The 24,574-nt window shown below is 35.6% G+C and overlaps 1 protein-coding gene and 1 long non-coding RNA gene across 21 annotated transcripts in view; one reads left to right on the forward strand and one right to left on the reverse strand.

Annotated features, from left to right (window-relative positions):
- LOC105492120 (SRY-box transcription factor 5) overlaps positions 1 to 24,574 on the forward strand; it is a 1,036,234-nt gene that overhangs the window by 336,934 nt on the left and 674,726 nt on the right. For 17 of the 19 annotated variants that reach the window (XM_071070598.1, XM_071070600.1, XM_011759036.3 and 14 more), the window contains one exon: positions 13,983 to 14,057. The exons of the other annotated variants lie outside the window; for them this stretch is intronic. The gene's annotated coding sequence lies outside the window, so the exon portion shown is untranslated. The remainder of the gene's footprint in view (positions 1 to 13,982; positions 14,058 to 24,574) is intronic. 19 annotated transcript variants of the gene reach the window in all.
- LOC105492118 (uncharacterized) overlaps positions 1 to 24,574 on the reverse strand; it is a 37,566-nt gene that overhangs the window by 11,230 nt on the left and 1,762 nt on the right. Inside the window, exons 2-3 of one of the 2 annotated variants that reach the window (XR_011608453.1) lie at positions 21,692 to 21,847; positions 17,050 to 17,097 (exon numbers count right to left, since the gene is read on the reverse strand). This is a non-coding gene — a long non-coding RNA (uncharacterized lncRNA). The remainder of the gene's footprint in view (positions 1 to 17,049; positions 17,098 to 21,691; positions 21,848 to 24,574) is intronic. The other variant, XR_011608454.1, reaches the window with a different exon arrangement.

Genomic DNA, 24,574 nt, shown 5'->3' on the forward strand with positions numbered 1-24,574 from the left:
AAGGATTTGAAGTGACAGTACTCATTGAGAGGTGCTGTGCTGAATCATCTGCCCTTAGCAAAGCTTTTCCCACTTTAAATGAGGTGCTTCGATTAGTGCACTGTATGTGATAATTAGATGATGAGACAGCAAAATGCTGATATTAGCAATGATTTTGCTGCTTAGGAGGCCATTCACACCCAGGTTCCCTCACTGCCCCCCACCAAAAGAATGCAGGTGAATCAGGTATTTGTATTATAAATGACACAAGTGAATTTTAAAACCTGGTATTAACAGTCAGTCAAATCCTGGTGCAGTAGCGTTAACCTATTTCATATTCTTTATTAGAACCTCTGAGCTTTCGTCTGACCGTTAGTGATATTTCAGTTCATTTCAAGGGTAAAGGGAAAATCAACAATGGTCTTAGAAAAGCTAAATTTCACCTCCCATGTAGAGTCTCTTAGAGATTTCTCAGACTTTTGTTTTTGGCAAACGTGAACACAGACATTCTTCATTTCTCCCCTCTTCCCTTCCTGGGGAAGCTCTGGTCCCTTCAGTTAGAATAATATGTCCCCCAGGCACTTGTTGAGGACATCCTCTTGGTGCTGGCAGGTTTTTCTGGGCTTGCTGTCTGACCTCTACTGTTTCCTCAAAGCATTAGTCATCATTCCTGTACGGTTTACAACAACAGAATGAATGTGTTACTTGGACACACAGCAGCCTCAAGCCACAAACCAGGATGCACCCCGTCCATTACATAGGAACTGCAGGAAAGATGGTCTTCACCTCATCTCCAGGCTGCCTCATTTTCCGAAGAGTAGGAAAAAGCTATTGCTAAACACATATGCCTGCCTTCAGAACTCTAAATCAGGCTTATATTTGCTGAAAGCTGTCCCCAAGCTCTTGTGTCAGACTGCTGTTGGATCCAGTATATTCATTCATTCATTCATTCATTCATTCATTCATTCAATCACTATTTTGAAACCCCTAATATGAGTTCTAAATTTAAAGAAGGTTAAGAGTTGTTTCTTGCTATGAAAGTATTTGTACAGGCCGGCGTGGTGGTTCACACCTGTAATCCCAGCACTTTGGGAGGCCAAGGCGGGTGAATCAGCTGAGGTCAGCAGTTCGAGACCAGCCTGGCCAACATGATGAAACCCCAACTCTACTAAAAATACAAAAATTAGCTGGGCATGGTGGCAGGTGCCTGTAATCCCAGCTATTCCAGAGGTTGAGGCAGGAGAATTGCTTGAACCCGGGAGAAAGAGGTTGCGGTGAGCCGAGATCACGCCATTGCACTCCAGCCTGGGGGATAGAGTGATACTCTATCTCAAAATAAGTAAATAAATAAATACAATAAAATAATGAGGAAGATCTCTATGCACTATTATGGAGACATTTCCAAGAAAGATTGTTAGGTGGAAATTTTAAAGGAAACTTCAAAGAGTATATATGGAATGCCATCTTTTGCATAAGAAAGAAGGGCACATGAGACTAAATACATACGCTTGCTTATTTCGGCAAAAATACAGGACGTATAAGCCTTAAGAAAATAATAATGTAGAATGTGTGGGTGGAATGAATAAAACGGATGAGGATGGAAGTGAGTCCAGAGTTACATAGTTTTTTGAACCATGCAAATATTACATATGTTTTAAAAGTAAATTTTGATCGAAGATGAGAACATATCTGAGATGTTAGATATTAACTTGGATGGAAAGCCAAATGGTAATCATTGTTGATGGTACTTCAAGCCAATACTCTCCTGAAGAACAAAGTTAAGAGATTGATTCCTACTGACTTGTACATGTTACTGGTACTATCCCACTATATTTAATCCTAAAACTTTACGTGTCTTTGATTCCTGCAACTAACAAGAATTCCTTCCCCCTTTCTCCTACCACCCCTTTTGACAAGAGAGGAGAATAAATGAAACTATTAATCATTTTTTCTACTTTTCTACAATTATAATTTGAGTCAGTGATGTAATTTCTTATATATGCTGGGAAGAGGGGATATAGAATCTGTACAAATTATTTTCCAGTTTATAAGTCATTACAGTCATTAAAAATATAACACCATCATAGGAAATATTACTTGCTTCCTAATGAACCATATTGTCTTTCCCCTTTAATTTTTATTTACCACATCAACAATGACAGTGATGTACAGTTTTCTACTAATGTGTAACCAACTCTCCTGAGTGTGTAACATGTGCTTTTGGAGTTAACTATTTTGGAGACAAGATATTAGCCATTGTTAAAATTATTTTAAGAAAATGAAATATAACTCTAAGTGGGTAAAAATCCTCTGATAATTGTTAATTTACTCAACTAATGGCTTTTCCTGCAGCCCAAAAGTTTTAAAGTTTCAAAGCTTTTTCCAATTTTCTGCCCTAAATGACTTTATTTGTTGGGTTGTTATAGTGCCTTTATAAAACAAAGATGTGGCTGTGTGTACCACTGAAAAATTGTCTTGTATTGGACCTCCTTTAAGCACTGAGCTTTTAAAATAATTACTGGTAGGCAAGCTGATTTTGGTGATGGGTTAGGTATAACTAGAGATTCATGTTCTCAAATTTTGGTCCTGATGTTCTCTTCCACCTAAGTGAAGGAAAGAAAGCAGGGGGTATGTTCGTGTCACAGTGAGGTTTATACTTTTTATCTGGGTAGAATTTGTGTTCGATATAACCAAAATGTATGGATACCTACTATGTATCCAGCGCTTGAGTAATTTCTTTTATCCAATGACCTTATAATTAAATAAGCAAAATTTCACCCAGGGCAGGCAGTCTGAGAATTCAACACACTAAATAGAAAAAAGCTAGAAGATGGGAGAATGCTGTGTAAAGAGAGAGTGGCACCCTGTGTGTTTCTAAAGAGAATGGAAGGAATTTATTCAGCCTAAGTAGCCTCTGTGCGGGTAAGGTTTTAGTTATGAGATAAGTCAATGATCACAATATTAAATAAGTCATACCATTGCACTTATCAGTGCTCGTGCAGTGACATAGTGAAAAAAATAATGAAATAGAAGCATCAGTTCCCTATATCAAAAGCTATGAGATACAAGTGCTCCCAGCCAAAGAAGGCACGATCTGGAATTTTTAAAAAATGTGGATATATAGAATAAATATGCAACCCTCCTGATAATGTTGGCTGATGAAGTGAAATTCACCAACTGTAATTCTGGCACAGAGAGACACACATAGTGCCTGCATACACACACACACACGCACGCACACACATACATCCTCAGAATATTCTTAATCATTTGCTATCTTATTTACATTTCCTTTGCTAGAGTAAATTCTATCATTTGAACTTTTAAAAAATATATTTTGATATTACTTAAGCGAAAGTAAGGAATAATGTGATTGGCTTTCAAATAGCTTATTACCATTCAAATACTCTCTAGATAATTTATATTTTAAAAGGCAAAAAGAAAAAAAAAAAAAAAAAAAGAAACCTGTGTCAGCTTCCGAAACATTCTAAATGGAGACTTAGCTCTAAGTAATCAAAATTGCTTTAGTTGTGCAGAGCAGCATTAAAAGCCTTGTCCACTAATTGAGTGAAGCGGCACAACTGAAGCAGCCTTGTCCCTCATTAGATGATCTTGCAGGCACTGTTTGTCATCCTGGGTTGCCGGGCTCAATCTAACAGTACTGCTGGCTCAAATTAATGGTAATTCGTTATGACACACTATGTCCTTCCAGTGAAACAACAATGCGAAGCCAGTGGGGCATCTGTCTACCACTGCTGCTTCTTGATCTCATTCTTTTCCACTTTAGTTCAAGTGACCACCTTTGCATAACGCTTGTAAGTTCTTTAGCTAACTGGTGATTGGAGATGCCACCTGCCTGAAGAATTGCATCCAGTTCTCTTCCACTACTGTCACAGAAAAAGCATCTCTAACAATAGATCGAGTCAGTCTGAAATGTGATGACATTTTCTAAAGGAAGCAAAACTCATTCGTGCGTGTATGTTTTTTGTTGTTGTTGTTGTTGTTGTTTTGAGATAGGGCCTCGCAGATAGGGTCTCGCTCTATTGCCTGGGCTAGAGTGCAGTGGTGCGATCATAGCTCACTGCAGCCTCGACCTCCTGGGCTCAAATGATCCTCCCACCTCAGCTTCCAGAGTAGCTGAGACTACAGGCACATACCAACATGCCTGGCTAATTTTAAAATTTTTCAGTATAAACGTGGCCTTGCTGCATTGCTCAGACTGGTCTCAAAGTGCTGGCATCAAGCAATCCTCCCACCTTGGCCTCACAAAGTGCTGGGATTACAGGTGTGAGCCACTGTGCCAGGCCTGGGACTTCTTTTGGAATGTAAATACCTCACTTGTATCTACTCATGGGGGATATTAATAAGAAATCTTGAGATACAGTGTTCATGAATGTGATGTAAATCCAAAGATAATGAATATTTTCTGACTCTTTGACTTTGTTTATTCAATACCTTTTGGAGGGAACTTTGTGTTTATATGACGAGCATTGCTGTTCAAAATGCTGCTTTTCTAGTCTTAAGAGCAGGCAGAATGCTGGAAAATGTTCTAACAGTGATGCAATCAGCTGCTTCCTCCTAGCAACTCTAAATAGTGTGTTTGTATCAATCAGTTTATTGTATTCATTCAAATAATTTCGTCTGTCTGAAAGGATGACTCAACTCTACACATGAAGAAACATCTAAGTAGTATCTGGACATAGCTTTTCGTCTGAAATCCTCAAATTACCCATGAATAGAGAAAAGGTCACATATATTGACCAGTTGACTCTGCAGTATTGAAAGTGGTGATGCTTAGTCAGTATGGGGTGCCGGACAGTTGTATCACCCACTGTTTTCCCAGGGTTCAGCCTTAGTCTCACTGTAGGGTGTCTATTCCAAGCAATATGGGCACAGTGTGATGTTAACATTAAAAGCCTGCCTACCACCATACCATGTATTGTTTGAAATCCCACAATTAGATTCAATCCTTTGGGCTATATTTTTAAAAAATGTTTCTTAGCATAATCTAATTGCTTGGAAGAGCTAATATATTACAACTTGTTCTCAGTAATCATTTATTCACTCATTTATTTAATGTTTATTTCTATTAATCCTATCCCCTCCCAAAACATGCTCTAACAAAATCCTTCAGTTCAGAACTAGTTCCCATTTCCTCATTTCGCAAAATTCTTGGATGAAACCTAGATATATCTGCTTTTACGTGGTAGTTTGTAACGTGCCTTGATGAACGTCTACTTTTTCCATTAAATCTGCTCCACCCACATTCAGTCTTCACAATTTCAGCGAATAGTAATTCCATCCTTCTGTTTGTTCATTTTAAGCATGTGGGAGTCATCCTTGACTCCTAGCTTTCACTCATACCCCTGTCCAGTCCATTGGCAAAACCTCTCTGCAGAAAAAAAAAATTCCACATTCACCACTGCTACTCTGGCCCAAGATAATATAAACCGTTGCCTGGAATATGATTAAAATAGACTCTACCTACTTTAAGCCTATTCTTAACCTAGCCCTGGAAATAAATAGGGACATTTTTGGTGGTCAAAAGACCGGGGCATTACTACTGGCATTTCATGGGTCCAGTTTAGAGACACTAAGTGGACTGCCATGTGCCTAGTGGGGGGGACAAAGAGGAGCTGTCCACTCAAAATGCCATTAACAACCTCATTGAGAAATATTGAACCAATTAAAACCTAAGTCACCTGATTTTTCCACTTATGCTCAAACCTCCATCTTGGCTTTTAATTTTTCTAAGAACAAAAGCCAGTATCCTAACTATGGCCTTGTAGGCCTTACACAACCCTTGCCTTCTCCCTCACTTATCTGACGTCACTTCCTATTACTCTCGCATTCACTCACTCCATTGCAGCCATTCTGAAAATACAGTATGCCATCATGCTATTTACTCTGTATGAAAAGTTATTTCCCCAGTTTCCACATCCCTCACCTCCTTACTCATATATCTTCCTTTCTAGTCACCCTGCTTAAAATTGCAGATCCTGCTCTCAGATTCTTACCTACAAATTGTTTTTGTCTCCAAAGCACTTATTGCTATTTAATACATTGTGTTGTATTCTTGTCTTTCTTTACTCACCAGACTGTAAGCTGCATGAGAGATTTTTGTCCGTTTTGTTCCCTGCTGTGATTACATTGCTTAGAATAGAATCTGGCATGTAGTAGGTGCTCAGTGGGCAGTTTTTGAGTGAATAAATTTAAACTTATAACAATCTTAGGTAGTATTGCATTAAGAAATGGAGATTTAAAAGCTGACAGAGGCTAGTAGATTTGTAAAGAGACACTTAACTACTAAAAAGAATTTACACATGTTCTCATGAATATATTTATTCATCTACTAAGTATTTTTTAAACTCTTATTTGAAGTCAGGCTCTGTTTTAAGTGTTGGAGGTAAACCAATGAACAAAATAGACATGGTTATAAAACAAATTAATTTTAGAGATGGCAAGTGCTATATAGGAAAGAAAGGAAAAGAAGAAGGAGGAGTGATGGATGGGGTGGAGGAGGCCTTCATGTCTTGTATTTTTTTTCACTGTAACTTGACTAGTTCATTTCCATATTAGTAACAATTACTTTATTTAATGCATTACCAAACACTTGAAAATAAAACGAGGAATTGATACACAGGCATATTTTGAAGAGGTTATGTGATATATTGGGAAGAAAATGGATTTTGACATCAGGCCATCCTGAATTAAAATCTCAGCTCTGTCACATGTGATCAGGGACAACTAAGTCCAACCCAATATCCTCATTTGTTAAGTGGAATTAACCATAGGCACTTCATGGGGTAGTTGTGAAATCAAAAACCAGTGTAGATAAGGTGTCTAACATGAAACACAATAAGTCAATACATGTTTTCTTCAGACTTTTGGCTACTACATAGGAAGTGGAGTAAAATGTGATATAAATACAAAGATAATGATAGTTTTCTGACTCTATGAGTTTGGTTATTCAATACTGTTTGGAGGAGACTTCATGTTTATATGGTGAGCACTGCTGTTCAAAATGTTGCTTTCCTATTCTTAAGAGCGGGCAAAATGCTAGAAAAAGTTCTAGCAGGGATACAATTAGATGCTTCCAACTGGGGTGCCCCAGTAGAGATCTGTGTGCTGCGGTGGAAGACTGGGTATGAGGGACTAGATGCCAACTTAGAATCTTTGGAAAACTTTTTTTTTCTTTTGCTCCATTAAAATAACATATAACCTATGTATGTTTTGTCACTTTATTTAATAGCCCTTTTATTATTGAGAAAGTTATAAAATTTCTTGGAGAAATATTTAGAAAATATAGTTTAGTAAAAGAAAAAAGTAAAAAATTTCTGTAATTCTGAATTAGCACTGTAATATTGTGCATTTATACTTTGAATCATTTTTATATTATGTATGAATGTGAGTGTATCATTGGTTATATAAAGTACAAATCCTCTGATTATTTCCCATAGTTAATACTTTGGAACATTAATGTTTTGGAAGAAAATTAGTGTTACTTGATAATTATTTATCTCAGTGGTTAACAATATAAATGCTATATCTACTTGATGATAATGATGATACTATATTCTATATCTAGTATAAATCATCTCACTTATTTTATCACTGGGAATTTCTGCCTTGTAATTTTTCACGTTATTTAATTATACACATTGTATCTGCTGTTACCTCCTAAGACACAGAATTCTTGTCTGATTAACCTACTTAACTTTCAAATAGGCAGGAAAAAAGATATTAACATTAATTATCGAGTTTTGGAAGCACATTAGTTCAATTAATCATCACTTTAAAGATGAGGAAACTAAGGCTCAGAAAGGTTTTACCACCTATAATAAGTTGAGACCTGAACTCAAGCTTATATCTGTGTGATCCCAAAGTACATGTTATTTTTCTCTTTCCATTCTGCCTTATCTTACATGCAATATCTTATAATAAGTGCTTAAGAACTTTTTGTTGAGTAAATGAACAGATGAATGGTTGGATGGTTTCTGTTCAACAAATCCCCAATTTAACTCAAAGCAATGTGTATGCACACTTTAGAGAAGGGATTGGAGTCTTATTTAAATTTCAGTAGCAGAAAATACACTTGAATAGTAAAATACGTATTAACTAAACAGAGAGGTTAGACACTTAGGTGGTATAACTGGAATTGAGGATGTTTAATCATATAACTCTTATGATCATGAAATTGGATAAATGTGAGTCCCTTAGGATATGTAGCCTCTTGAGTATTTCATTAAATACATTCATATTAAAATTAAAGGTTACATAGATAGAAGTAGGGAACTTCAATTTTATGTTGCTGAAATGTGATGTTTTTAGAAGTTTTAATTATTATGGAGACAAAGTAGTTGCATATGTTTTTAAGGTGCATGTGATATGTTTATTTGAGCACACAATGTGTAATAATCACATCAGGGTCATTGGGATACCCATCATCTCAAGCAATTATCATTTCTTTGTGTTAGGAACATTTCAGTTCCACTTCTTTAGTTATCATGAAATATTTAATAAATTATTGTGAGCTGTAGTCACCCTATTGTGCTACCAAACACTAGATCTTATTCTAACTGTATTTTTGAACCCTATTAATCATCCCCTTCTTATTCCCCCTTTCAAAATGTGATGTTTTTAAAGCAGACGTTTTCTCATGTATTTATCTATTTTGGATTAGCAGCTAAAATTTTCTTTTCTAGCAGTCATTCTCAAATATATAATTCTAAAATCTCTTTGGTTTTACAAAATTCTAAAATGTCCATGATTTCCAGCTATTAACAAATTTTATTCTAAATGTTGCCATACTTTATGTTAAAAATATTTTTACAGTCTAAGTCTTGATAAAGAGACAGTAATACTTGGATTGTATTACAACACTTGAATACTGTTGAAAAACTAATCTCTGAAGACTAATTTAAAAGTAGAACATCTTCCTATTACGCATTTTATTATTAGTTTTTAGCCATGGTATGCCCTTAATGTTATGTATCAGGGAGTAATCTACATTTATTTTGTATTATCTTAACACTGTTAGATTTTTCAAGGTAGATGTGCATACTTTTTTAAAAAAGATAATGAGACTAAGTTAATGTGTTTTTGTTTTATGGTACATAATTTTTAGAAGAGTGGTTTGTTAGGTTATAATTTATGTACCACACAATTCATTCTTTCAAAGTGTTCATGTCAGTGTTTTTTAGAGACTTCATGGATTATTCAGTATCACCACTACCCAATTTTAGAATATTTCCATGTGACAACAAGAGGCTTTGCACTCATTTTCACTCTGCATTACTCCTCAAGTGTTCCCCCATAACTCTGGGTAACCATTGATCTGCGCTCTGTCTCTATAGATTTGCCTATTCTGGACGTTTCTTATACTTAGAATTATACAATATATGGTCTTTTGTTACTGACTTCTTTCACTTGATAAAATGTTTTTAAGATTCATCCGTGCTGTAATAATTACATTCCTTTTTAAGGCCGAATAGTATTTCATTGTAATGGATGTACCAAATTTTGTTTATTCATTTGTCAGCTAGTTAAAAAACATTTAGATTATTGGTACCTTTTAACCATTATAAATAATGCTGCTATGAACATATGTATACGCATTTTTGTGTGGACATAGGTTTTTATTTATCTTGGCTATACACTTAGTAGTAGAATAACTAGGTCAATTTGGTAACTCAATTTGTGAACTTCTAGGAACTGCAAACTACTTTCCATAGCAGCTGCAGCATTTCATATTTCCACCAGCAATCTACTAGCATTCCCACATCTCTATAGCCTCACCAGCACTTGTAATTATCTATCTTGTTTTTATAGCCATCCTAGTGGATATATAGTGGCATGTCATTGTGGCTTTGGTTTACATTTCTCTAATGACTAATGATATTGAGCATCTTCTTTGTACGTCTTCTCTAGTGAAATGTCTATCAGATCTTTTGCTCATTTTTTAATTAGTTATTTGACTTTTTATTATAGAGTTCTAAGAGTTCTTTATACATTCTGGATGTAAGTCAGTTCCTGGTCAGTGTATCATTTGCAAATATTTTATCCCATTCTGTAGGTTGTCTTTTCACTTTCTTGGTAGTGTCCTTAGAAGCACAAATGTTTTTATTTTTAATGTCCAATTTATCCGTTTATTGCTTTTGTTGCTTGGCATATCTATTGTTATTGTGTCTGACAACCCATTGCCAAATCCAAGGTCATAAATATTTACATTTTCTTCTAAGAGTTTTATAGTTTAGTTTCTACATGTAGGTATATGTCATCCATTTTGAGTAAATTCTTACTTATATATGAGATAAGGATCCAGTTTAATTCTTTTGCATGTGGATATTTTGTTATCCCAGAATAATTTGTTGAATACTGTATTACATTCTAACACTAATTCTCTTACATCAGCTGGGTGTCCTTTAGTTCAATTCAATCTGACGCTAACTATTCACAGTTAACATCTGATCCCACAAATTCAAGGACAAGGTCCTCAACAAGACTGTCCTTACTTCAAAGACCAACTGCAAGTGGGGTCCCCACGCTACCCTTATTTCTGCTTGGAAGAATTGGCTACAAAATTGGGAGTTCCTAAGAACCCCTTTAAGGTTTGATAGTTCACTAGAACAACTTACCTGTCTCACAAAAAGTGCTATACTTACAATTGCCATTTTATTATAAAGGATTTAAATGAATAGCTGGATAAAGGAGTACACAGGATATGTCTGGAATAATCTGGAGCACAAGTTTCTGTCTTCATAGAGTTGGTTGCAATACCCTCCTGGTACATCAATATGTTCACTATCCTGGAAGCAATTCAAGCCTCATGTTCATAGTTTTTTTGTTTTTTAAGATGGAGTCTTGCTCTGTTGCCCAGGCTGGAGTGCAGTGGTGTGATCTCGGCTCACTGCAACCTCTGCTGCCCAGATTAGAGTGATTCTCCTGCCTCAGCCTCCCGAGTAGCTGGGATTATAGGCGTGCACCACCATGCCCAGCTAATTTTTGTATTTTTGGTAGAGATGGAGTTTTGCCATGTTGGCCAGGCTGGTCTTAAACTCCTGAACATCAAGGCATCTGCCCTCCTTCTTGGTCTCCCAAAGTGCTGGGATTACAGGCATGAGCAACTGCACCCGACCTTGTGTTCACAGTTTTTGTTCAAGGTATTTATTACATAAGCATGTCATTGGCCATGTGACTAAACTTAATCTTCAGATCTTCTTCTTTCCCCAGAGGTAGGAGAGGACTGGGAATGCCTCTAATTACATGAGATTTGTTATTTTTCTGCCAGCCTTCCCCATCCTGTAGGCTACCTGTGGCAACAACCCTGCGCCACTTCATTAGCACAACAAAGGCACATCTATCACTCAGGGAATTTCAAGAATTTCTGACACTCTGTGCCAGGAACCAGGGACAAAGACCAGATTTTAAAAAATATATTAATACTTATATGACAACTATTCTTCCTTCCATTGACTTATCTGGGCAACGTTATCAAAAATCAACTAGTTACAAACGTGTGAGTTTATTTCTGTACTCTCAATTCTGTGCCATTAGATCTGTATGTGTATCCTTATACCAGGACCACAATGTCTTGATTACTGTAGCTGTCATACATTTTGAAGTTGGGAAGGATGCATCCCCTAACTTTCTCTTTTTTTTTTTCAGGATCGATTTAGCTATTTTGGACTTTTTGTATGTCCATATGAATTTTAGGATCAGCTTGACAGTTTCTGTAAAAAAGCCAACTGGGATTTTGATAAGAATTATGTTCAATCTGTAGATTAATTGGGGGAGTATTATCATTTTAAGAATATTAAGTTTTCTCATCCATGAATGTGGGTTGTCTTTTCATTTTTTAGATATTCTTTAATTTTTTTCAGTGATGTTTTTAGTTTGTGATTCACAAGCTTTACGCTTCTAATGTTAAATCTATACCTAAGTATTTTGTTCTTTCCATGCTGTTGTAAATGGAATTGTTTCCTTGATATCATTTTCAGAATGTTCATTACTAGTGTGAAGAAATACAATTAATTATTATGTATTGATCAACTATCTTGCAACCTTACTGAACTTGTTCTTTAGCCCTTATAGTTTTTTAGTTACTTCCTTAAGATTTTCTAAGTAAAAATAAAACATTATCTACAAAGAGCGATAATCATACTTCTTCCTTTCCAGCCTGGATGCCTTTTCTTTCTGTTTCTTATTTAGTGAACCTGTCTGTAATCTCTAACAAAATGTTGAATAAAAGTGGTATGAGCAAACATTCTTGTTCCTTATTTTAAGCAGAAAACAGTTAATGTTTCGCCATCAAGTATTATAGTTGTAGATTTTTCGTAGATGGTCTTTGCTAGGTTGAGGAAGTTTCCTTCTATTGCTAGTTTGTTTAATGTTTTGATGGTGTTGAAGCAGGGTGTTGGATTTTGTCAGATGCTTTTCAGCATCTGTAGAGATATTGTATGATTTTTCCCTTTATTAATATGGTATGTTATGTTATTTGATATTTATATGATAAATCAACTTTGCATTCCTGGGATAAATCCTACTTGGTTATAGAATATAATTCTTTTTGCTATTTTACATACTCTAAAATAATCTAAATATTCCAAAATTATTTAGGCTTTTAAAATGAAAAAGAATATAAATTAATAAATAAAAGTTGCACAAGTCACCTGGTCTTAGATTACCTCTAAGTCTGCAGCACCAGTATTTCAGAAGTGGAATTCTATTTTCCTGAAAGTACAATTTGAAGTATCGTCATTAAAATACTGACCTGCATAATCTGGTTGATAACATAGGACCAACATAGGACAAAAAATTGATAAACTTTTTACTTATACAGTTTTAATAAGCTTGTTGCAAGATCCCGTATATAATTATGCTTAAACATCTTGAAGTCATATAATGTCATCATTTTGGTGGCCAAACTTTAAAAAGCAGATAATAGCTGATGAACTTCCCCATATAAAAAATAGTCAGCAATCACAAATAAATAATAAAATCATAATAAAATAGCTATAGGTATTGAAAACTTGGATTTGGGGTTCATGACAAGCTTATGAAGCCATTTTATAGATTGAGAAAATAAGCCTCCAAGAGCTTAGATAAATTTGCAAAAACATTCCCGGAAATCAATACTTAAATTCTGCTTTTATGACCCTGCAGTCTCGCTCTGATAAAGTGACTGCTTATAGAGTGTTTCTGTTTTCATTTTGTTCTTCCTATTATTGGTATTTTTGCCTGGAAATTATTCAATGGGTTTGTGAAGTCTTTATTCTTTTATAACTTAGTGTCCTAGTACAATGTAGCAGTTGGTTTGCTTATATTCCATAAATTTTATTTCATAAATGTATTCCATAAATTTTATTCTATAAATTTATACACATATGTATTCCATAAATTTTGGTGCCCATTAGAATGTTTTGCATAAAGTATTGTAGCTCTAAGTAATATTGCATTATATATATATTTTAAACTACCTATCATGGACTATAAAAAATGGATGTAATTGTCTCAGTAAAACTAGGCTTAAGATCACTTCAGGCTATATACACACACTTGTGTGAGTGAGTCCATGCATCACACATGTGTGCTCACATGACTGAATTAATCATATGATGACTTTTAAGTGATTTAATTGATATGTCTCCTAAATAATTAGTTCATATTTTTACATTTCAGTTGTCACTGTATCTTGAAATGTCATTAATAAAAATTTTTTAGTTTTTCATTGATTTGTCATTCATCAGCCACTAACTGGCACAGTCCTATGAGTCTGATGTTGTTTTACGGCTATGAATCTGGTCTAGAAAAAAAAATTATTACAATGAAATTACTTAATATTTTTTCCAACATTTTGCAATAGAAATCCCATTTAACTATCTTTATGATTTTCAATTTTTTTATTTGAGTATTTTGGAATTACTTTGATTTCTCACTTAATATTTTCTTTCCTTCTTTCAATATTTCTTCCTTTCTTTCTTTTTTTTTTTTTTTTTTTTTAGCATTTCAAGAAATAGATAATATCAAGGAGACCGGGACACCGGGAGTGGGAGAGATTGGACTGGGAGACTCAGCAGGTCAGGACATTTGCATTACCATTTGCTGGTCATTCTTTTGCCATCAGTTTTACAATTAATTCTCTTGCCACTTGCTTATTTCTTCCATGTGCTTACTTGAGTTGTTCTCGGTTTGCAATTTATGAGTAACACTCTAATAATATAAGAAGCCGAGCATTTGGGTGTCTTCCTTTTATAGTTTGAAGATGAAAAAAAAAAAAAAAACCACCAATTAAAAGAAACTATCAAGAATAGAAAAAAAATTTCTTACCTAAGTTACATTGATGCCCAAATTTATATTTTTTCTATATTTTTTCCTTGTATAAACTGTTTTGAAATGAAACTTCTTAATGACTTTCCCTTAATGACTTTTAAGAATCAAATTCTTAAAACATGTAGAATGTTAATAAAATGTAATTGTAGTGGCGGAACACCCAGGTCATGAAAATCGAGTTTCTTTTCTTCTCTGCCATATACTCTGTGCTGGGGTCCACCTTTCAAAGCTCTTGACATGCTTCAGAGTCAATCTGTTTGCCAACACTAATAGTAACTACAGAATGTTGACTACGGTGTATGAAATGAAAGTTAATTAAATCGGACAATTTCTATGTAAATAAAAGGTCTCAATAGTCGAAGAGTCTCCTGGGAGCATTCAGCAGTCATTGTACAAGGTTAGTTTTAGTCACATTTCTCAGTAAGCTGGAGCCACAATGGCCTTTGAAGTCCCCATTGCCATGAATGTGGCTAATGGCTGTGTGTTCATTCCTTGGTCCAGGGAAGTGTCTTGGTTGTTTCAACAATGCTCACAACTCTCACTATTATTGCTTAGTTATGAGTGAAGACTTGGTTCCCTCCCTCTTTGTTACCCCTTCCATGTTACCGCTTCCACAGCTCCCCTGGAGTGTGTCTTAGCTACTCCACATCCAGGTCTTCTGTAGAACAACTACCAGTGGCTTTTTCAGTTTTCATTATACAGAGAGATAAATGTCTTTGTCCTTCAGTGTGATCAGATCTCTTCAATTAAAATGACTTACTCATAAAGGAACTAAGCTTAAAGTGATTCTATCTGGATGCTTCAGGGATTTTGTTATTTTTTAGCATGAACATTAGGATATTAGGGATTAGACACATTTTTATTGGCATGTACCTTGGGAGAACACTGCTTACCAGCTTAAAGGGAAGATACATTTCAACTATATCTTGATGCAATGCATATGCTTAAGTCTCTGCTTTTAGCTAAATTAGGTAAGAGTCTTGCAAAAAACTGTATTTGAAATGATACGCCAAAGTAAGTGTGTCTGCACAGATTCTTGCAGAGTTAAGAACCACTTTTCAATGATACTTTGATAAAGAGTATTCTGATAATAAACATCCCCGAATTTTTAGTTTGCAAATATTACGGAAATAAACATTAAAACCAAATAAGTTGAAGCTAAATGTGGTGGGTGTTCTTGGCATCCAACTATTATATAAATATTGACCTTAAATTGAATACACTTGTTGTTTGACTTTTGCATGTTTGGAAGCAAAATCAAGAAGGAAGGGACAAACATCTCATAGATCCCTATAGTCTTATGAGATAGAAAGAAACTTGGTCTAATCAACTTATTTCACAAGCCTAAATTACTATCCTCTGTTACATGAAACATTAGTAATAAAACTAAATCTATGTTTCTTGGCATGATGCAGGTCTACTACATTATGCTACCTCGCAGGTTATGGAACACAAATCATTCTGCATACTACATAATGCACACACATAAAAATACCATCATATTTGCCATTTTGCCAATTTATCATTTGATAAAGAATGCTATTGGTACTAACACTTCACTTTGGATTATACCAATATTCAAAGAAATCAAGATCATAAAAATGTTTTTGGTAGTGCCATTTCCCTGGAAAAATTTTCTCTTTAGCTAGATGAAATAAATAAAAAGATGATGATCCATTCATTAATTCATTTATTCATACAAGGAAAATTTCTTCTCTCCCAGAGCTTTCATTCTTATGGAAGAAAATGTGAAGATTTTGATGAGTATGTCAGTGGGGATAAGTACTAAGAAGAAAAATAATACTAGAGAACACTGAAAGACCATCTCAGATACACTGTCTAGGGAAAGGCTCTTTAATAAGGAGAGAATGGAACAGAGGACTGAATGGAATAAGAGAATAATTTCAAAATGTGGGGAAGGAGAGGTACATTCAACAGGAAGAGCCAGTATGAAGAGTGTGCTTGGTGTGTTGAAGGAATGGCCAGGGCAGTGGTAGGAAGACAGGAGAAGACAAGTGAGAGATGACACTGTGGAGGCTGAGTGGTGTCCATCAATTACAGCCTGGTAGACTATGATAGTACCTTGAATATTATTCTGAGGGGGATGGAGATCATTAAAGGAATCTTAGCAGATGAGGAGCATGTTAAGGTTCATATATTTTAAGGATCAGTCTGACTTACAAGTTGTGCACATCATTTAAAAAAATTTCCCTTTATAGACAGAATTTAAATTATGAGTAAAAATAGATGTAATAATGATTAGGGCAACATTTTCTAATCAGGATATTGACTGATGCTTGTGTTCAAGGGACTAATGTTAGATAATACAGCTATCCTTTTTCTTTTCCATGTCTTTAGTTTGCAGAATTCTTTTGAATTTGAATTATGGTTTTTGGCTTTGTATAATAACATTGTTTTATAATAGAGACCTTAATGATAATGATATATAATATTTAAAAATTGTGTGCATTCAATCAGTTGCTTGGCACAGCTGAATTTCTCATTTGTTTGCCATTTATAATTTCAACCCAAACCACATAGCTTTCTATAAGTCCAGAAACAAGTCCTGAATTTTATCTCCTATTTGCAAAGGAAGGTGTTTGAAAATCATGTAACTCTTTTATTATAATTATTCCAATCCATGAGACTATTTATGAGCAGGAAACATAGAGTAGTTAAAACAAATCAATTTAGTATGAATTAGCAGGCTTGAATTCTGAAGGCAGCTCTGAAACTTACTAGCTGGGTGACTTGGCGTCTTTGACCTCTGTTTGCCTCCTCCGTGACCTATGGGAGAAGTGCAGTGTTGTTGTTGCTGCAGTTCCTTCATGTTTGTCAAGCCATTGTACAAATATTAGGTAATAAAGAGAAAATGGGTGAATTAAGGGTTACTTACATTAGAAGTAACCATTTATAATACAAATGAGAAAATAAGGGATATGGTTTCATGTAAATAACAGAGGATAATATCTATATTTATTTTCAGAAAAGTATTAGGTCAAAGTAGATATTATTGATACTTGGAAGGGTTATTTCTAAAAATATCATTTCTATCATGTGAAGAATCAAAATAAATATTTAAAAAGTAATTTGGGAGGTGGGGAGTGCCTTCTTCTAGCAATCTTGTGGCAGCAGTTTTCAATTGCCAAATAAGTATTTACCGGAAAGTTTTCAAATTTCTAATCAATGCATTAGAAACTATTTAAAATCTCTACCTAGGTTATCTAGGCTTAGATTTTCATGATTTGCATATCAGAATATTCATGCAACAAAAATATATACATACATACCTGTTTATGAATATTTAATATTATTTTCCTAAAAATTCTTACTCTAAATTCTTTCCTTTTCAGTCATAAGAATAAGAATCATTTCCGTGACGTCAAACCCCGTCTCTACTAAAAAATACAAAAAACTAGGCGGGCGAGGTGGCGGGCGCCTGTAGTCCCAGCTACTCGGGAGGCTGAGGCAGGAGAATGGCGTAAACCCGGGAGGCGGAGCTTGCAGTGAGCTGAGATCCGGCCACTGCACTCCAGCCTGGGCGACAGAGCGAGACTCCGTCTCAAAAAAAAAAAAAAAAAAAAAAAGAATAATTTCCATGATTAAACTGATAAATAAGGAAATCATTCTTTGACATTATTTTTCGGAGAGGGCATGCCTACTTCAACTTCACATATTCATCTGTGATTGTTTTTGAGTCTGGAGTGATTCCTGTCACTTTCTGCCACAGACAGTGGAGGAAATTCTCCACTCCCATAAGAGTTAGTTCCTCCACCTATGCTTACCCATTGCCTGTTCAACAAACTCTGATTCTCTGCTCCAGTACCTTCAACTTCTTCTGTATTACTAGAAGCAAAATATTTAAACATGCTCAAATTTTTCATCTAAAAACAAATAAAAACTTTAAAAAAAAATTTTACCTCTCCCTTTAGCTACCACTCCCTTCATGTACAAATTTTCCTAAAGCCTTATCTTCAGTTGCGGTCATTTTCTTTTTTCCTTCTCACCGCTCTATTCTCTTCCACTTCTGTCTTGCCAAATCTTGCTAAGATCATCAATAACTATTATCATGCTAAATCCAAAAGGTATTTTTTAGTCATTGTCTTATTTCATCCTTAGTTGCATTCAGCTGTGTGGATGACTTTCCAACCCTCACCCCATTTTTTGGTTGTTTTTGAAGGACTATCTTCCCTCTGCTTTTCACTTGGAAATGAACTGTCTTGTTCATCACTTCATCCCTAACACACTTTTTAAAGTGCTTTGCTAATAGCATGTGCTGAATAAATTTGGTTGTGAAGAGCTATAGCCAAATGAATACAATGTGAAATCCAATGCCATAAAGGCTACAAAATATCTACAAGGTGACAGTGTATAAGGCTTCATAGAAAAGATACAGTTTCATAGACAAGGTAGTATTTGAGCTGGGCTTTAAAGGATGCATACGATTTTGCCCAACAGAGATGTTGGACAGTGGGAAGATTGCCAAGGATATATTTAAAGCTGTGGTGTCTTATGTTCCTCTTTGGGCTTGAGTTTGGATGCAACACAAGGGATACAAAAGTAAAATAGTGACTATAAAGGTAAGTTGGGTTCAAATAATAAGAAGACTTTGAATCTTATGCTAAGTGGTTTGTCCTAACTCCACAGGACTTGTGGAGTCATTAAAATTTTTTGTTTGTCATGGGAAAGTAGGGTGATGACTAGCGCTGTGCCTTGGATTAATTAATTATTATGATGTCACTATGAGGCTGATTGATTTATAAACTGTATGGCTATAAGAAGGAAGATAGATTACTAATGTAATCATGAAGTAAGAGTTCAGGAAAGTTAGGCCTGACGTGGTAACACCAGGGTACAGATATAAGCAGAAATCTGAAGATGGATTCGATAGGGTTTGATGTCTTCCTAGAGTGCTAAGGGATCAATTTCAACCTTGAATAATGGAAATAAAGGCCATGCAATTCACAGATACAGGAAATCACAAAAAGCAGTTTCTTTTTATTGATTTATTCTTTTTTAAAAATGTTTGGTCAGAGACCGTGAGTTGTTTTGAGAGTCTTTATATTTGAGTTACCAATATTGATATATTGAGGAAGTATTCCACATTGGAGATTCTGGGACCTGGCATGGGAGTTGACGATACAGCCCTATGAATTTAAACTTGATGCTGAAAGTTGCCTCCTTAGTGGAAGAAGAGCGATGTAGACTGAGGGGATAGCCTGCAAGATGAGGGTGCTGAATGCCATGTAGAATTTTGAAGATCACGTGGAATAGTGGAAATAAAAGAAACTCTCAAGTTTGAGTTATAGCTTTGCTGCTTTACAAACTGTATGGTCTTGAAGTTGTGTTTGGTTTGTTTATTCATTTATTTATCTTTAATATCTGCCCAGGGCCCTCCTGAGTGGTCTGCAAACAGTAAGCACTAAATGCAGGCTTTATTGGCTCACTAGAATATATTCATTTCTACATTATGGATTTTTTTTGAAGTATCAAAAGTTGTTTGTGTACTCATTCATTTACTCATTTATTCATTCATGTATTCTTACTGAGTCTTACTCTGCGACAGGCACCCTCATTATACTGCCTGACTTCTTCTCCATCTCATTTCTTGGCTAGTATTTTCATTGGTTCAATTTGGTGATATTGTTCTCAGTTATAGGAAAAAGATTGATTTAGATCTCATCCATCTATAGAGTCATGCCATTTACATCTCAGACTACATTTCCTCCTCCTCAGGTTGGTTGAGATAGCTCCAAAAGGAAGTGATAGCGAATGTTGCCTTTACTTTTACAATAACAGAAAAGAATCTTTCTGCTGATTTCATTTAGATGCTTATAGTAAAATATTTAACTCACAAATGATTTAAATCATCCTCTTTAACAGTAGTTAAACACACTGATGTTACAGAGATCTGCCAAACAGAACTATTATCATATGACTACTGAGAAGTTTTTGGACAAAAGTGCTTGTTGGAAGAGGGGAGCCCTATTCCCTGAATGCTGAATGAGTGCTTGCCTGGGGTGTCCCCAGAAATAGGAGCTGACACAGGTGTTCGGCACAGTTGCTTACTGCTTCCCATCAAGAAGGATGGGAGGATCTTAGCACTACTGGTTTGTGGCACTCAGCATACTTGGCAAGCAGTCAGCTCTGGCTGTGGATTTCCCTGGGGAAAATAAAAGCCACAGGGAAGTCATCCGTGTGACCTTCTGCTGGGTAGTTGGCACACAGTTGCACCACAGGAAAGCTTTCAGTTGTCATTTTCTGAATGGGGAGAGATCAGGTGTTGATGGAGGATCCCCATCCAAGGTGGAAGGTGGAGAAGGAAACCAATATTGAACAGAAGCTTACTAAATAATTCCCAGTCACGAAGCTTAACACCAACTGATCTGCTGATAAAAGAGATTCTTGGGGGGAGGCCGTTGATGTGTTTTTGGGGGGTTTCTTTGGTTCCGTAGCATAATTACAAGCTTTCCTATTGAAGTCTGACCCATCATATTGAAATGCTGTCACTAGTATCATTAGCAAGTAAAGTGTTGATAACATAGTCAAATGCACAGCAGAGTTCTGGCTCTTAAGTGTCTGGACTAACTCCCAATATTAGGAATAGGAGTCAAACTGCCATCACTTTTCCTGTGCTAACAGACGCCCTGCCATTAGCAGTCTGAAGGCAATTTTAATAAAATACATAGCCCTGCTGAGTTGGTCTCAAAAGATAAATACGCAATGCAGAAAAGAAGCTTTTGTTTAAAAGTAATTATTTAAACTATGTATTACAGGTAATTTTCTTTTACCAGTAAGGCAAATGCTATCAGAATTTCAATAACGATTTTTTGGCTCTTATCTAAATAATGTGATATTGTCATTTCTAAGAGTTAAAGCAGTGCTTATTTTTACTTATATACAAAATGAGGGCCAATTGGACCCAGGTATCATGTGCATGTGTTTTACAGTTGATATTACATTTTTGCGTGAACAATGTTGTATTCTTGGACAGATTTATGGAAATGTAACAAGCTGGTGAGGGAGTTCTGGGAACTACAGACTTCACTTGCAAACACAGATTAGAACAGGAGGGCAAAGAACATCTTTTTATTTTCCCTTTACTGTCCGAAAGGAAATCAAATTGCAGTCTTTTAAAAGCTCTTTTAATAGGATGCTTGTACGTAAACCACAGTCACAAGGGTGTAACAAATGTGTGCATGTATCCGAGCAGCCAGAGCTTTGTTCACCAAAAGGTGAAAAGCTCAGAAAGCTTTCCTAAGAGTCTATTTGGAAACTATTTAAACCACCGCCTTTTCTTTCCTTCCTACTAGCATGAAATCCTTAAATTAATATAGAATTAGTTCTGTCCTTACCGTAGGCAGAGTGAGAACTTGCTTACCTAAGTGGGATGAGGAAGGTTCCTATTTCTCCCTGCTGCTCTTTGGAATGAGACAGACATCAGTTCAAACTCCACTCAACTCTCAACTCCATTTTTTCATGATCTATCACCTTAGACAAGTTACTTGCCATCTTCATCAAGCCTTTGCTTCCTCATCTATAAAATTAGTATAAGAATAAAATGAGCCTTGCATGATTGTTTTAAAGATGTAATGAGGTAATACTTGTAAAATATTTGGGGTGTCGTCTGGCACAGAAGCAGCACTCAGGAAATGTTAATTTACATTTGATTGAACAAAGTTTATTGAAATTATATTTGAATTAACAAAGTTTTATCAGGGAAAGCACAATGTTGAACATTGTGCTAGGAGTTGGGATAAATACATTGAATAATATATGGTGTCTACTTCAAAAGTATAAAGCCTAATGCAAGACAGGCATTTAAGCAGATAACTTAAGTACTATATGCCACTTGTTGTAATGTGAGTATAGATCTTGGGGACATAAAGGAGGCAGGGCTTAATCTTGGCCATGGGAAAAATTACTGCAAAATCTTCTTGATTTGTTAAGCTTTCAAAGAGAAGACGCTAAGCTGTATAGTTTCATCCTGAGCTGCTGTGATCAAAGCCAACTATTTTTTTTTTTCCAAGAGTGATTTTTTTCCCAGCTCCTTGTTTTTTCTGTTCTTCTTCCTTTACATTTATGTAAACCTTTCCCTTAATTGTTAGCACCATAGTTAGATGATTATCTATAGGCAGTGAGAGGAGGTAAACACGAATTAACCATTCAAACGCTGCTCAGCATCTTGCTAAAATGATTTCAGGGAGAATTAGAAACACAGGCTTTATTCTCATACATTGCAGATGGGAATGCAAACTGATGCAAGCCTTTGGGAGAGAAATTGGTGATGTCTAAACAAATCTACATATACACTGAACCTTTTGACCCAGCAATGCCACTTCTAGCAGTTAATCCTGAAGACACAATATCAACAATATTAAAACTAGCCTGGGTTGGGGGTAGTGGCTCGTGCCTGTAATCTTAACACTTTGGGAGGCTGAGGCGGGTGGATCACTTGAGGTCAGGAGTTTGAGACCAGCCTGGCTAACATGGTGAAACCCTGTCTCTACTAAAAATACAAAAATGAGTCTGACATGGTGGTGGCCAACCGTAATCCCAGTTACTCGGGAAGCTGAGGCATAAGAATCGCTTGAACCTGAGAGGTGGAGGTTGCAGTGAGTCAGAATTGTGCCACTGCACTCCAGCCTGGGCGACAGAGTGGGACTCCGTCTCAAAAAATAATAATGATAATAAAAGAAAAAGAAAACTATATGCCCAAGATTATTCATCATGGCATTTTTTATAATTGTAACCTATTAAAAACTACCTAAATGTTCGTGCAGAGGAGGGTAGTTGAAGAAAACAGAATGAAGAACATCATCTGGAATGGAAATAAAATAAGAAAGTATATATGTATCTGCTAATTGGAATCAAGAATAGGAAGGACAAACCAGAAATTAATAAAACGGATTAAATACTCTGGTTGGGCCCGGGGAAGGGGATAGAAAGAATGGGAATAGGGAACAAGAGTGAAGAGGTGATAGGGAGTGATATTTATCTGAAGGGACATTTTTGGTATAGTTCTGATTTTTGGAACTGTGTTAATATTTCACATACTCAAAAAATAAATAATCAAAGTGAATTAGAGTATTCAGGGTACCCCACATGAAATATTAAAAAATAGCAAGAAAACTTAACTGTATTCTTAGGAATTACAGATGAAGGAAGTGGGTAAAAAAGAGTTAATCTAAGTGACTGCCAAACAACAATTGGAGTTAGGCTCTAAGATGTTTTAAAAATTAACAAAAAAGAACTATTGCACTCTTATCAGAGTATTTGTATTTCACAAGATATGGGTGAGTGATTCAATTTTCCACAGGGGTGAGATTTAGCATTTCCAAAACTGCTTCAAATATCTCCTAGGATTGTGGATGAGAGCTATTTTCTCTCTGTCAAAGAAAGGAAGAGGGCTAGAATGAAGCCTGGTTATTAGATTTTTATCTTAGATATCAATAAGAAAAATATGTATCACAGATATACAAATAATGAAATAGGAGTATGTGCGTGTGTTCATTTATATATTCCCAGCTCTATCTGCTGAGAGGGCCTAGAAGCATTAACACCCCAATAGTGATGAGCACATTTGGTACCTAGTTCTTGGTTTCTAAATACCATTCTCTAGCAAAAGAAACCAAGAATGCTTGTAGAAATGGATGATCCAGGGCCAGAACCAGAAACGTATGTCATAAGAGTCTGGAACATCTTGTGGTGCCAGAAAGTAGGGAAGGAGTAAACAATGTTGAAAACATTGAAATAATGCAGGATCCTCCCTGAAGTGGCTCCGTATTTCCAAATTCAGGACATTTGAGCAAGAAAATAATGAGAGTAATAGGATATTCTTAATATAGTCCATAAGGTTGTAAGAAATTATTGAGCAAATAAATAAGTGAGGGAGAAAAGAAAGCTCTTTTTTAACAGGAAGAATGCCAGTTAAGAGGAATGATGGAAATAGAAAGTCACCATTTGGTAAACACCACAGTCATAATAGTTTCAGGCAAGAATCATCCAAATGGATGCTAAATTTGTGGGTGAAAATATAATGATAAATAGGATATTTACAGAATGTCAACGTATCTCTTCTCAAAATACTTATTAATTATAAAAGGAAAGTAGTAACTTTACAGTGGAAAAACCTGGCAGACATCACTTTAAACAAATGATCAAAGTTAACATCCCCAGTAATGAGACATATCAACATCATGTGCCTCTCATATGATTCACTGAGAAGGGCACAAAAAGTAATTTCTGTCATGTTCTTGCCAAA

This window comes from Macaca nemestrina, chromosome 10 (genome assembly GCF_043159975.1).
Source record: "Macaca nemestrina isolate mMacNem1 chromosome 10, mMacNem.hap1, whole genome shotgun sequence".
Classification (NCBI taxonomy): domain Eukaryota; kingdom Metazoa; phylum Chordata; class Mammalia; order Primates; family Cercopithecidae; genus Macaca; species Macaca nemestrina.